Source organism: Megalobrama amblycephala, linkage group LG4 (genome assembly GCF_018812025.1).
Source record: "Megalobrama amblycephala isolate DHTTF-2021 linkage group LG4, ASM1881202v1, whole genome shotgun sequence".
In the NCBI taxonomy this organism is placed as follows: Eukaryota; Metazoa; Chordata; class Actinopteri; order Cypriniformes; family Xenocyprididae; genus Megalobrama; species Megalobrama amblycephala.
In genome coordinates, this window is record NC_063047.1 from 7665371 (window position 1) to 7678839 (window position 13469).

At 36.1% G+C, this 13469-nt stretch overlaps 1 protein-coding gene across 5 annotated transcripts in view; it reads right to left on the reverse strand.

Annotated features, from left to right (window-relative positions):
- tenm1 (teneurin transmembrane protein 1) overlaps positions 1-13469 on the reverse strand; it is a 188229-nt gene that overhangs the window by 153924 nt on the left and 20836 nt on the right. The window contains exon 2 of one of the 5 annotated variants that reach the window (XM_048187159.1): positions 7931-8002. The exons of the other annotated variants lie outside the window; for them this stretch is intronic. The gene's annotated coding sequence lies outside the window, so the exon portion shown is untranslated. The remainder of the gene's footprint in view (positions 1-7930; positions 8003-13469) is intronic. 5 annotated transcript variants of the gene reach the window in all.

The window sequence follows — 13469 nt, forward strand, 5'->3', positions numbered from 1 at the left end:
ATGTCAATAATTCTGTGTTTTTCTGTCAATATGGGGTGCTGTGTGTACATTAATGAGGAAAAAAATGAACTTAAATGATTTTAGCAAATGGCTGCAATATAACAAAGAGTGAAAAATGTAAGGGGGTCTGAATACTTTCCGTACCCACTGTATATATTAAAAGTTTGTTTCTTAGCAAAATCAGATAACTCCAACAGTAACATTTTTCAGATAACAAAACCAAGAAATTGCTTTGTAATTGCATTTAAAACACACTCCAACACACGTGCACACAAACACACACTCACACAATAACAGATTGGCACACACATACACACACACAGGCATGCATGTGCGCACAAACAAGAACAACCAAGGGTTCAGCATGTAAGATGTGTATGGTGTACAAGGACTTGCAGGAGTCGAAATTATAAATCCTCGATCACTTTTAGTCTGCTTTGATGAAACTTCCCTCAGCTAGCACGTCTTTTTGAAGTTACTAGAAGCCTTGTCATCTGATCTGAATACTGCGCACTGATTCACTAAAACGGACTCTTCATATATACATATATATATATATATATATATATATATATATATATATACACACACACACACACACAGACATTAGGGGGCAACGGTTCAAATTACACGGTTCGGTTCTGTCACAGTTTTAGGGTCATGGTTTCGGTACGGTTCGTTATGTGTTATGTTCAGGGACAAATAGGACTACTGTCAAATAAAAATAAAGAAAATTAAGAACAAATAATCAAACTACAAGCAACATCACAAATAAATACAGTAGAGCAAAGATACAAATAAAATAAACAGTGCTTTGCAGGTTTTTCAGGTATCTAAACGTAGTTTTCAGGTACAGACATTGAATAAAGTAGCTAAACAAATAATCTTCACAGTATAAATTAAATGAAGATTAATCATTATTAATTTACAAAAGCTATTCATTTGAGCAATGAGCGATTTCTTTGACTTTTGTTGTTTGATTAACATTAAAAACACATACAGACAGCAGGAATATTAGGCTGCTGTCACTTTAAGACATAATGCACGGATACAGTACACTGATTCTGAACACATGTTCTTTCTCGAGTGTTTAAGTTCACTTAAGATATAACCTGTTGACATAATTTTTGTGTGAATTGTCCGTTCAAGCACAAGACTTGAAAGAGTTCTCAATATTTGAGCGCTGTACACGTGTTTGTGTGCGCGCTTCGGATGAGTGCACAAATCTTCCCCAAAGTGAGCGCGAGTTCTCTTTTGCATCTTGCGCTCGAATGTTTAAATTAGCAAGGCTGAAATGAGTTTACTTTAAACACAGATAGCAAAGTGTGCTGTTCAGGTCTCACCTGTGCTTGTGCACTATCAACACCCAGGTGATGACAGCATAAATGACTGGTCATATAGAGCATTTGGCACTCGCATTGAACGAACTTTAGGGGAAGCCAGAATGCGTATCCATCAACAGAAACATACTTTAGCCTAACTCTGTATGGTTCGATTTTTATATATATATATATATAGAGAGAGAGAGAGAGAGAGAGAGATTCAATGTTCTTCAATGTTGTTAGAGCACCAAATCAGCATATTAGAATGATTTCTACTGTGAGACTGGAGTAGTGGTTGATGAAACATTTTAAAATATATTAAAATACAAAGTTATTTTAAATTAAATATTTGACAATATTACTGTTTATACTTTATTTTTATTTAAATAAATACAGCTTTGGTGAGAATATGAGACTGCTTTCAAAAACATTAAAAAACCTTTTGAAGCATATGAATTAGGAGAGGGTGAATGAGTATGTATTGTGTTTTATGGTCTGATGTTAAACTCCTCAGCAAATGAAAATATCATGCTTCATCACAAATACCAGGACAGAAGGGCCACAAGCGAAATCAAATGATTCTAATGTCAATAAAGACACCCTGTATTCATATGTTTACATTCATTACCTCTCCAACCATCTACTTTCCCATCTCTCTCTCTCTCTCTCTCTCTCTCTAATGGTATTCTATTCTCTTGTGTATCTAAATGCTTTTTGTCACCTCACCACCCCATCTCTCTCTCGATCCTGTTAGGCTAAAGTATCTGGGTGTGCTCATTCTGGAGGGCTTTTCTGAAGTGTTTCTAATTCTGGCCTACGACTCAAGTGAAAACACTCCGTCACACACACGCACACACACACACACACACACACACACACACACACACACACACACACACACTGCAGTGGCTCACAGCCCCATTTAGCTGATGTGTGTGTGTGTGTGAGTGAGTGATATGAGAGCTAAAAGCTTGTCCTTCAAAAACTGTCAGCTCTACTCATGCTCAAAACAAATGTTTCTCTTTTTTATTGTGAATGTATGTGTGTGTGTGTGTGTGTGTGTGTGTGTGTGTGTGTGAGTAAGAGACAGTGTTTATCATGCAGTTTATCAAAACAATTTCCTTATTCCTATTTATAGACAATAAATTGTTATTGCAACATTTTTAGGGTTTTTTCTGCATTGAAAATATTTTTGCAGGCACCAAAATAATTTTTGGTCCCGCCAAAGGTTTATTTGATAATTTAATGTAACGATATCTGCCGTTCTGCAGTAGCAGCCTGCTTTAAAAAGAGTGTTTATGTAAGCGCTCTGTGAAGAGCATTTCTATTTACAGTGTTTTTCCAGCGTTAAGCTCTGTAGCCAATCACAGACATACGTGCTAAGAGCCTAGCCAATCAAATGTGTTTAAGTTAGTCAAAATCCACTCAACACTGCACAAAACAGAGGAGTTTTTGTTCAGCGCAATTTCTGCACGCTCACGAATCCTTTCAATATAGCCAACAAAGTATAAACACAATGCAAATAAGAGATTCATTGCAAAGCGAAGACAGACAGGTTCAGTGATTATAACAGAAGTTTTAGCAAGAATGTAGCTTTGTGTACCTTGCGTTGTAAGTAACAGCTTCAGTGGCTTCATAATGGCAGTGATCTTTGCTCTCTTTCTCTATATAATATATATTTTCCATACTGCTAACTATACATTGCAAGAGTATTTAAATGCAAGATTAAATCCGAGAGACAGTGATAACCATAGCAATGGACGGAAAAAAAAAACATGATACTGTATGTCAAATGAGCTGTATATTAAGTCTTACAGTGTAAATGCAAAATAAATGTTAACACTTTACAAAAAGGTTTCATTAGTTAGCATAAGTTAACTATTTTAGTAAATATGAACTAAGAATGAACAATACTTCTACAGCATTTATTAATCTAAATGTTCATTATTTATTTTGTTGGATTTTAGTTAAACTTGATCAGAACTGTTTCAAAAATAGTTATCTGCATGATGCCTGCTGCCTTTGGGCTCAGTGATGTTGAATTTAAATGACATGTAAAATAAAGTTATAAAATAATGTTACGTTACATTGTGATGTAATGGTGTTTTCTGGAAGGGACTAAAGAACAAAGTATTTTTATCAGCTGAAAGGCAGAATACAAATGTTTTTATTAAGTTAGATAGACATTATATAACAGTTTCAGGTTATGTTTTAGTGTTGGTAACATGTCCCACATTGTCCCGCACAAACTTAGTAATCGTCCCACATTTGTTTGTTTTTTTTGATGGTGGTCACCCTAAGTGCAAAGTGAGCTCAACACATATGGAGAGTGTAGGTGTTTGAGTTTGCTAAGTATGAGGGTTAGTCACTAACACAGGGAGAGAAAGAGAGGGTGAGACAGAGAGAGAGGGAAAGAAGGCAGGTTTTTAAATACAAAGGAAAGGTCCCTTCACAGTAAGTGATGCCGCTAACCGATATTATGAATTATGCATCAAGTGAAAGCACACACACACACATATAGATACCACATAATGGGAGGTGGATGATGAGAGTTAATACATAAGTGTAAGAAGACAATACATATTGTTTTGATCTATAAGGCATGTTATGTCTGGATATTTCAATCACAATTTCAGTTTCACACAGTCCTTGGGACAATGTTCTCTCTCTCTCTCTCTAGTGCTGTCATTAATCACAATTAATCGCATTCAAAATAAAAGTTTGTGTTTATATAAAATATGCGTGTATACTGTGTATATTTATTATGTATATATATAAATACACAGTCATACATGTATTTATTTAAGAAATATGTACATGTATACATGTATATTTATTAGGGGTGTGACGAGATCTCGTGTCACTAAAATGTGACAAGATTTCTCGTCGAGGCGAAAAGTAGTCTCGTGATATTGCCATGACACAGTGGTTAGGATGATTAGGAAAGAATATGCCACCACTACGTTTACATTACGCCTCCACTGTCGTTTCACTTTGTATTTAAATAAAAAACATTTAATTCAGTTGGATAACGGTCACGCCGCTCCATATTCACAGAGTACGCACGATCGAGAAAGTAAACGCGAGCGCGTATTCAAACGTATTCAATACCCCGCATTTTGAAAGCAGCTCCCTGATGAAAGCAAATATCTCTCAATATGAAAGCTGTTTTAGGCTGGGCAGTGTAGTTGTAACCATCTCTTAGCTCTTTGTCAAAGAAAAATTTGGTCTTTTTTTCACTTTGAATATTGAGAGAGTGCGATTATGGTTGCACTTATTGTAAAGTGTTACCATAAAAATGAATAACAGTTTTCTCTTAATTTTATTAAGCACAAACAATAAGGTTTCATTTGTTAACATTAGTTAATGCCCTGTGAAATATCATGAACTAACAATGAATGATTATTTTTATTAACTAACATAAACAAAGACTAATAAATACTGTAGCACATATATTGCTCATTGTTAATGTTAGTAAATGAGACCTTAATGTAAAGTGTTACCATTTTTATTTATACTGTTTTTATTTCTATGATAAGTTTGTGGAAAGGAGGTCAGTTAGGAGGTCAAAAGTTGTAGAAGCTCATAAATCATGTACAGTAAGGTCTGAAGAGACTGAAATCATACAGGAGAGAAGTCAGTCAGTTGAGTTTGTGGCAAAACCTTTTACAGTACTTGAGTATTGTTGTCTTTTACTGCATATGATAATTCATACTCAGAAAGCAGAACTGAAATGACATTCATTATAAGATGATTAGTTAAAACATTTCAAATACACCTGCAGAATATTTTTCTAGTCATGTATTTCGCCATTGAGGATTTCTTAAAAATAGTGTGAAAAAATCTTGTCTCGTCTCGTGAACTCAATCTCGAGTCTCGTCTCGTGAGCTACCTGTCTCGTCACACCCCTAATATTTATATATAATTTATATATAAATATAAATATTTTATAAAAAATATAATATATTTTTGTTAAATATATACATGGATGCAATTAATCGCGATTGATCGGTTGACAGCCCTTTACATATAGTCCACATATAGTGGAAAAGAAAAACAAAATAGCTGAATTTATAAAAATGCCCCCCCTCAAATGTTTATCAGTTTGTTTGTTTTTTAAGTTTACTTTTGAACAGCATGATAATGTCCAAATATTTCTTATTTTGTTTATATTTCTTTTTTTCTCCATTTAGCACTGCCCTTCTGAAGCAACAGAAGATACTTACACATCTCCCAGAAGACAAATTAAGTACAATTTACCTTGATCTTCAAATTTCAAAGGTCTACACCCCCTGATTCTTAAAGCAATGTGTTTCCTTCTGGAGCATCAGTGAATGATTGAACATTTTTTAATAGTTGTGTTTGAGTCCCTCAGTTGTCCTCAGTGTGAAAAGATGGATCTCAAAATCATACAGTAAGTGCTGTAAAGGGTTCAAATATGCAAAAGATGCTGGAAAATCAAAGAATTTGCAGGACCTGGAGGATTTTTCTGAAGAACGTTGGGCAATTTTGCTGCTCAGGACAAAACAATGGACTCATGAACAACCATCACAAAAAACAAAAAACAGCTGTGGATCATCCAGGTAACGACATACAGTATTAAAAATCAAGTATATGCAAACTTTTGAGTGGGGCCATTTTTATAAATTCAGCTTCTTTTTTTTTGTCTTGTGGACTATATGTAAACATCTTTTATGTAAAATATCTGATTCAGGACAGTACTAAATAAAAATATCATGCATTTTGTAGGATCCCTCTTAATTTTTTAAAATTAACATTTTGCAGATTCTGCAAGGGGTTCACATTTTCAAGCAGCAGTATATATATACATATATATATACATACATATATATATATATATATATATATATATTAGGGCTGTCAAAATAACGCGTTAATTTCGATTAATTAATCTGAGAAAAAATAACGCGTTAAAAAAAATAACGTAGATTAATCCATTCCGTATTGACCTTTGAACCTGGAGCCGTTCTAGCCACCATTCGACTGTAAAATGAAGGAGGGAGAGTGCTGCGCTGACGGACAGAACGAGCAGAGAGCTCCTCCCTCGTGCGCGCGAGCTCTCTTTGTCTTCAAAGTAAGCACCGTCTTTGCACTCTCTCTACCTCACACATAATAATCTAAATCAACTGACACAATGCTAAAAGTTCGGAAGACCGAATCCATGTTTCACGAGGCGCATTCAGAGAATGTTTTTCCTGAATAACCGTTGGGTGTGAATAGAGCTCAAAAAGAACGTCACCTCATCTTCTCTGACAGGCGCCCTGCATGTGCAGCTGACACAAACTACACTTTCAGTAAACAAAAAGAAAATCCTATCCAGTTGTGAAGTGTTTTCTGTGTTGACAAATCTTTTGCGATGTTCTAATAACAGTCGCGATTCGCACGCAACGCGTCAACGTCCGCTAATGTCCAATTCGCGACCTAATGATTCATTTGAACAGATTCATTTTAATGAATCATGACAACAACTGATCTGTCCACACGGTCTATAATGAATCATTTACCTGAACAACTCTGAAATGAGAACATAAGTGTGCTTACCCCATTTAGCAAGAGTGGTTAGTAAAATTAGCCTTAATAATCCACAATATTTTCAGGTTATTTAAATGACAATGTGTAGTAAATTAGGTCTACCTATAAAATCTGTTAATTTAGACTGGAGTGAGGTGAAACCAGAACTTCTAAATGCTACTTTTTAATACTTTTCAGGTTTAGCGAAAAAGCATCTTCTCTTACAAAGCTATAAAATCACTTTTTTTTTTTTTTTTTTTGCAAAGAGGGCAAGAAAGAAGTACAGTGAGAGTGACGGGTACTTTATTGTCAGTATCGGGCTCGCAGATTACGTGGGTAGGGCACTTTTTACTGTTTGTGTGGATGACCATGTCTGTCACCACCTAAGACCATTTTTGACCCAGGAAAAACCCTGCATTGATTAATTTGAATTGAAATATTTAATACTTTCACAGCAAAAATTATGTATGCGATTAATTTAGATTAATTAATCACTGAGTATGTAATTAATTAGATTAAAATTTTTAATCGATTGACAGCCTTAATATATATATATATATATATATATATATATATATATATATATATATATACATATATATATATATATATATATATATATATATATGTACATATAAACATCTGTTTTATCTAACACTCACTTCCACACATGCATACACATACACTTATCTAAACATCAGAAATATCTAACACATACTTGCACACATGCATACACACTCATGTATACACACACACACACACACACACACACCCTACATGATTAATCCTGTAAACAAAGAATTCAGCATTCATCACAAGCCAAATATCTATGATCAGAACTAGGCCAACACATGATATGTGTGTGTGCTTAGTAGCCTATAATATATGCTGGCATCATTATTTTTAAATTTGAATAAATAATGAGCGGGGAACACATTTTATACTGTCTTTGAATGTGTGTGCTTGTTTGTAGCAGCAGGGGAGAGCACAGAAAGAGAAAAATATGTCTGAAAGGTATGTAAATTTCTATGCGTGTATGTTTGGAGGGCAGGCTTCAATGATGTTGTACGACTCACTTTCATTTCTGGTCAGAGAGACACGCAGCTCCATTTGTGCCACATTCCCCTTCAATCACCGGACGTCGGTCTCTGATCATTCCGATGGCAGTCATGCCGATTCACACATGAAAGGGATGAAATGTGTGTCATGCACACACACACACACACACACACACACACACACACAGAGTCCCCTGATGAGCAACAGACAAATAGGATTTTTTGCTTCCAATTGTGAAATTGCTGACAAGGTAAAAACATAGGAGTCTCTTCTCAAACACACACACAAGGTGCTCGGTTTAGGCATAAATATAAAGGCAACATCTAAAGAATGCAAATTTGTTAGGGCTAACAAAAGAAAGCTACAGAGATGAAGCGACAGAGAGAGTGTGTGTTGATGTGTGTGAGTCATTCACACTGGAGACAGTCGCACACTTTTTGATCACTAAGAGACTTAATTAGACTCTATTCTTGCTGTCTGCCTCTCTGTGGGCTGAACGTAACACTTCACTGCTGATAAGGAGCATGAGGAGAAAATCATTCTCTCCCCCTTCTCGTTTTTTCTCTCTCTTCCTCCTCAGTACGAACTAAGAGAGTTTGCAGGTGTCGCTACTAATGACATAAATACGTAAACCTTTGCAATAATAAAAAGCCAATTTCCTTCATTGGTCCGCTGATAATGTTCGAGAGTAAATAAGCGCAAAACATACAAATCTCATTTCCACCAGAGAACCAATAGCATTGCTTGTGCCAATCTGATATCACAAGATATACAAATAGCTATCGCAACCCAGACCTAGAATTAATAGAGCACTCCAGACTAATGAGACAAAGCTTTATTCCACCCTGTTTGCACTGGAGCAGCCTCATATTTAAAAGGCATGTGGGGACGCACACCTTCGGTCAGAGAATGCTGGGAGGAAACTCTCCAGCTCCCTGGGGCTGACTTTTGCACATTATTATTAGATGTCGCTGGGGTGTGATCTCCATCTTTTCACTCTCATCCAGCAGGTGTGTATGTCAACAGAGTGATTTACTAAACAACACAGCTCACAAGAAGCAGAGCCTACTGCTCTTTGATGGGATAGAAAAATTAACAGTCACACAGATATCCCACAAAATACAATTAAATACACTAAATAAATCATATATGACTCAATAGAAATGTCATACTTTACCAGAAGCCTGAATATAAAGGTGCTCATAGTGCCTCATAATGTTGTCTAACAAATAATTGTAATAGATTATCATACTTGCCTATATTCATGATTAAACTTTGAAAAAGTATAAAGCACACAATAACATTATATAACAAATGAAACTGGGTGTTTATCATGTGTTTTTCTGCACTATGCTATTTAAAAAGCATTCAAATGTAGGCTATTTATAGTAGTTATAGTTATAAAATAAAACTGATTATAAGGCAAGGTGAATGCATTAGATTTAGAGCTGGGCAATAATTTATAATTTTATATTTTAAATTTAAATTGACAAAATGTAAATAAGTTATATAATATATTTGTTCTGAAATTGTTCATTTCAATAACCATAATTTCAGGTAAATACAGAGATAATATTGAAGGCTTAATGCAAGAACTAAAATATAGTCAAATATATTACAATTATATAAATTATGCACACTGTTATTAACTAAGAGAACACACAGACGCATTATATTTAATAGTTTATATGCACAACATTTTATTTTTCACAATATTGCTTTTTTTTATTTTACTAAACCATTTTAAGTATGTAAATAAATTTGTCTCTCAACATTTTTACAAGATATTATTAAAATATGTGACCCTGCACCACAAATTTTAGAAATTGAGATTTGGATAGCTGAATAAAAAGCTGAATAAATAAGCTTTTCATTGATGTATGGTTTGTTAGGATAGGACAATATTTGACCGAATATCTGGAATCTGAGGCTACAAAAAAATCTAAATATTGAGAAAATCGCCTTTAAAGTTGTCCAAAAGAATGTCCAAATTTAGCAATGCATATCCACTCACAAAAATACATTTTTTTGATACATTTACAGTAGGAAATTTACAAAATATCTTCATGGAACTTTGGCATAAAAGAAAAACTGATAATTTTGACCCATACAATGTATTGTTGGCTAATGCTACAAAATATACCCGTGTGACTTATGACTGGTTTTGTGGTCCATTGTCACATATATCCATCCCGACGCTCTTACACTCATGAGTGTCAATGAGCATTGTGACAATAGGACTGGATGCGAACCAACCCACTGATGTTGCCTTTAGGAATTTAAATGCAAACAAAATAAGTTTGGATATAAAAATGTCCATATATATTTCCCAAGGCCTAATTAAAATGCATTAATAGCTTGAAGCTGGAAATACACAAGGTAAAATATCCAGAGAGATCAGATTAAATAGGTTTTAAACAGACATGCTTGTGTAAGTGAGTTTAAAAACAGTTTGAGTTTTGACCCAATGCCAAATCCTTCTCTTCCTCAGTTTTCAGTGCACTAAGTTCCTCTCCCTCGCTTGAGTGAGCACAAGACATGGCCATATTCGACAACCATAACAACCCACAAACGGTCAGAATCTTTGTGTGTTGAGAGAGATTGACCTGTGGCCCATGTGTTTTGCCCTTAAACTTTCTTTCATACCTGTTTTCACTGGGAGCCTTCAAGACAATAGAGTGACTAAAGTCATACACACCTGACCCATGATGATGAATATCAGCCCCAACACCACACACACACACATACTTTTCTCTAGGGTTTGGATTCTATCATTATCTCTCACCTTGTCACGGTCAACCTGAAAAGCTTTCTCTCTCTCTCTCTCTCTCCCTATGACACTCTCTCTTTCTCTCCGATCATCTGTTCTTGCCATTTCTGTGCCAATGCCTTTTCATTTCTTTCTCAATTGTTCTTTCATTACTTGTTTTGAATTGACTCTCACACCAAGACTAGAAGAGAGGAGTGCAGTGATAATGTCTTTGTCTTTGCAGACTAATTAAAGGACGGGGTGACATATACATCACATCTCCCTCTCTTTTCTCTGCTTCAGATATTTCTCTGGAAATCCATCCTTCAAACTCCAGTCTCCTTCATGAGATGAAGAATCTGAGGTGACCGTTATGCTTGGGGACAGACTGGGACAGCCTCTTTCGGTCTGGCATTTATTCAGCTGTGAACTCCTGCTCTGCGCTCTGAAATACTCAATCAATCGCCCTAATGAAACTCCACCCCAAAACCGCTACCTTTCGAAAAACCCAATAAAACACCCTGCCTGATGCAAAGTAGTGATTTTTTTTAAACCAGGGTAAACAAAACAAACTACTGTGGAGTGATGCTTACGTAAAACTTTCAATGCATCAAAAAAAAGCAACACATAGCAAGGTCTCTGTGGCGCATGAAAGTCACTCTCATTATCAGATGTCTCCATTTTACTGATCTCAGACCAGCGTTTATCTCCTCTCCCCGAGAAGCCATTTCTCCCTCCTACGCACACACTCTGACAGAACGAAAGAACGAGTGAGAGAATAAATTAGCATTTCAGAAAGAGAGAGAGAGAGAGAGAGAGACAGTGAAAGACGGGAGAGAGAAGCGATCAAGTTATTCTCAGGAGATTGGTTAAGATGAGCAAAAACAGTAGGGGGTGTTGCGTATATACCTACACAAACAATTCCAACCAACAAATGTACAAACGACAATGACAAGAGAATACAAACGTACAAAATTACGTTTTTAGTGGAGAACGCAGAACACAGGAAGTGCATACCGCCTACAGGTTCACTGAGGAAAAAACAATCCAATACAGCAACCCCCTACCCCCGCCCAAGGTTTTAACTGTGAAGTGAACTAGCTTGCACCATTGTTTTGTTCAATCGTGCATCTAAGATATTCCCCAGCTCCTCACCCAGAGCCGGATTCTCAGTTACGAGTCAGTTACATTGCTCATGTCAGACCATCTACCTGGATCATTAACTAGAGGTTTTTTATCCATAGTGACAGTACACTAATTGCAGGGACAGTGCCTCTGGAGTATCCTGGGGTGTCAGTGTCCTGCTCAAGGGCTCAAAGGTAATAGAGCAGCACTGTGATCTCAGTAACTCTCCAGTTCATGGATCACACTCACCTGGGACCAAACCTCCATTCGCCACATTACCGGTGCAGATCGGTACCGGCCAACTAATCGTCAGCCTGATCATGCAGTCCCTGCATACTAATGTCGCAACCAGAGCACCTCCTCCGAGCGCGGTATCTCTACGAGCTGGTGGACAGGAATAAATAAACTCGGCTGCAGCTGAGTCCGTTTATCTGAATGCAACAGCATTCCGGCGAACTAATGGAATGTTTAGAATCCAGAGCCCGTGGGGACGTTCCGATTCAAATTCCAAATGCGTTTATTAATTCCGCTCATAAATGAAGTTCCCCTCCTTGCGGCATATCGCAAATGAGATCCCTTTCCATAATTTGTCTTTGTTGAGTTTCACAGTTCTGCATTGATCTAAAAGACCCTGCAACAAACGACACTGACAGAGGCAGGAAGATGAGAGACCTCATATTTCTAATGCGTAAATCTTCTTTGGAAATGCTCCTGTTTGACACCTTGGACGGTTTCAAATGTTTGAATACAAGCTGCATTTACCACCGCCTGCAGCAAATGGCACTTTTTTTTCTTCTTCACATGTACTTCTACTCGTATGATGGACTGGAAACCATCTACAACCGCTACAAATCACAGACTTAGACATTTTGCTCTAGAAGTCTGGCAGTAAACGCTTTCATAAATTTAGCCGTTCATGTGTTGCTGAGACGCTGGAGGCTTTTGAATGAGAGCGGTTCAAGTTTAAGAGTTTTTAACCTTCTAAACATTTATAAGCAATGGACACCAACTCATTCTGTTTCACATTTGTGAGTAACTTCTTTGTGCATGTAGCATAATTCAGCTGAATTTCCCATAATGAGCCAATTCAATTAAGATTGAATTGCAGACCTAACTTACAGTATTGTCCTCTCTGCTTGATCTCACGGGCTTTGGAATAAATGCATCAATAAGTTCATAAGCTGGAGAGAGTTTGAGATGCAATTGTGCTTGGAGTCATTTTGGAGAAATATAATTTTCATTGCTGTTTTTATCCCATTGGATACTTTGGGAAAAAAATCTCAATGTAAAATAATATGATGAAACACATTTAAAACTAAATGCTGTAGACAGTTTCATTTGTATAAAAAGCTCATGTCAGCCTACAAAGCTCTCCCATTGTGAGACTGAATTTGCTTTCTCTCTCCTTCTCCCCTTAGCATTCTCTCATGTTAAATAAGAGGAACATTTTTATTTGTAAAGTCATTATTTCCAGGGACGCACCAATATTAATTAAATTCTGACAGATAAGCTACTAATTTTTTCATGTAATGGCGAATAACTGGTTTACATTATAATTAAATTATGTACCATTTTGTCTAAAATGAAAAATAACACTAAAACAAATCATTTTAAAATGCTACTAGTGAATTTAGTAATCACTATGTTACATTGTACAATATGAAAAATGGATATTGCTTTTT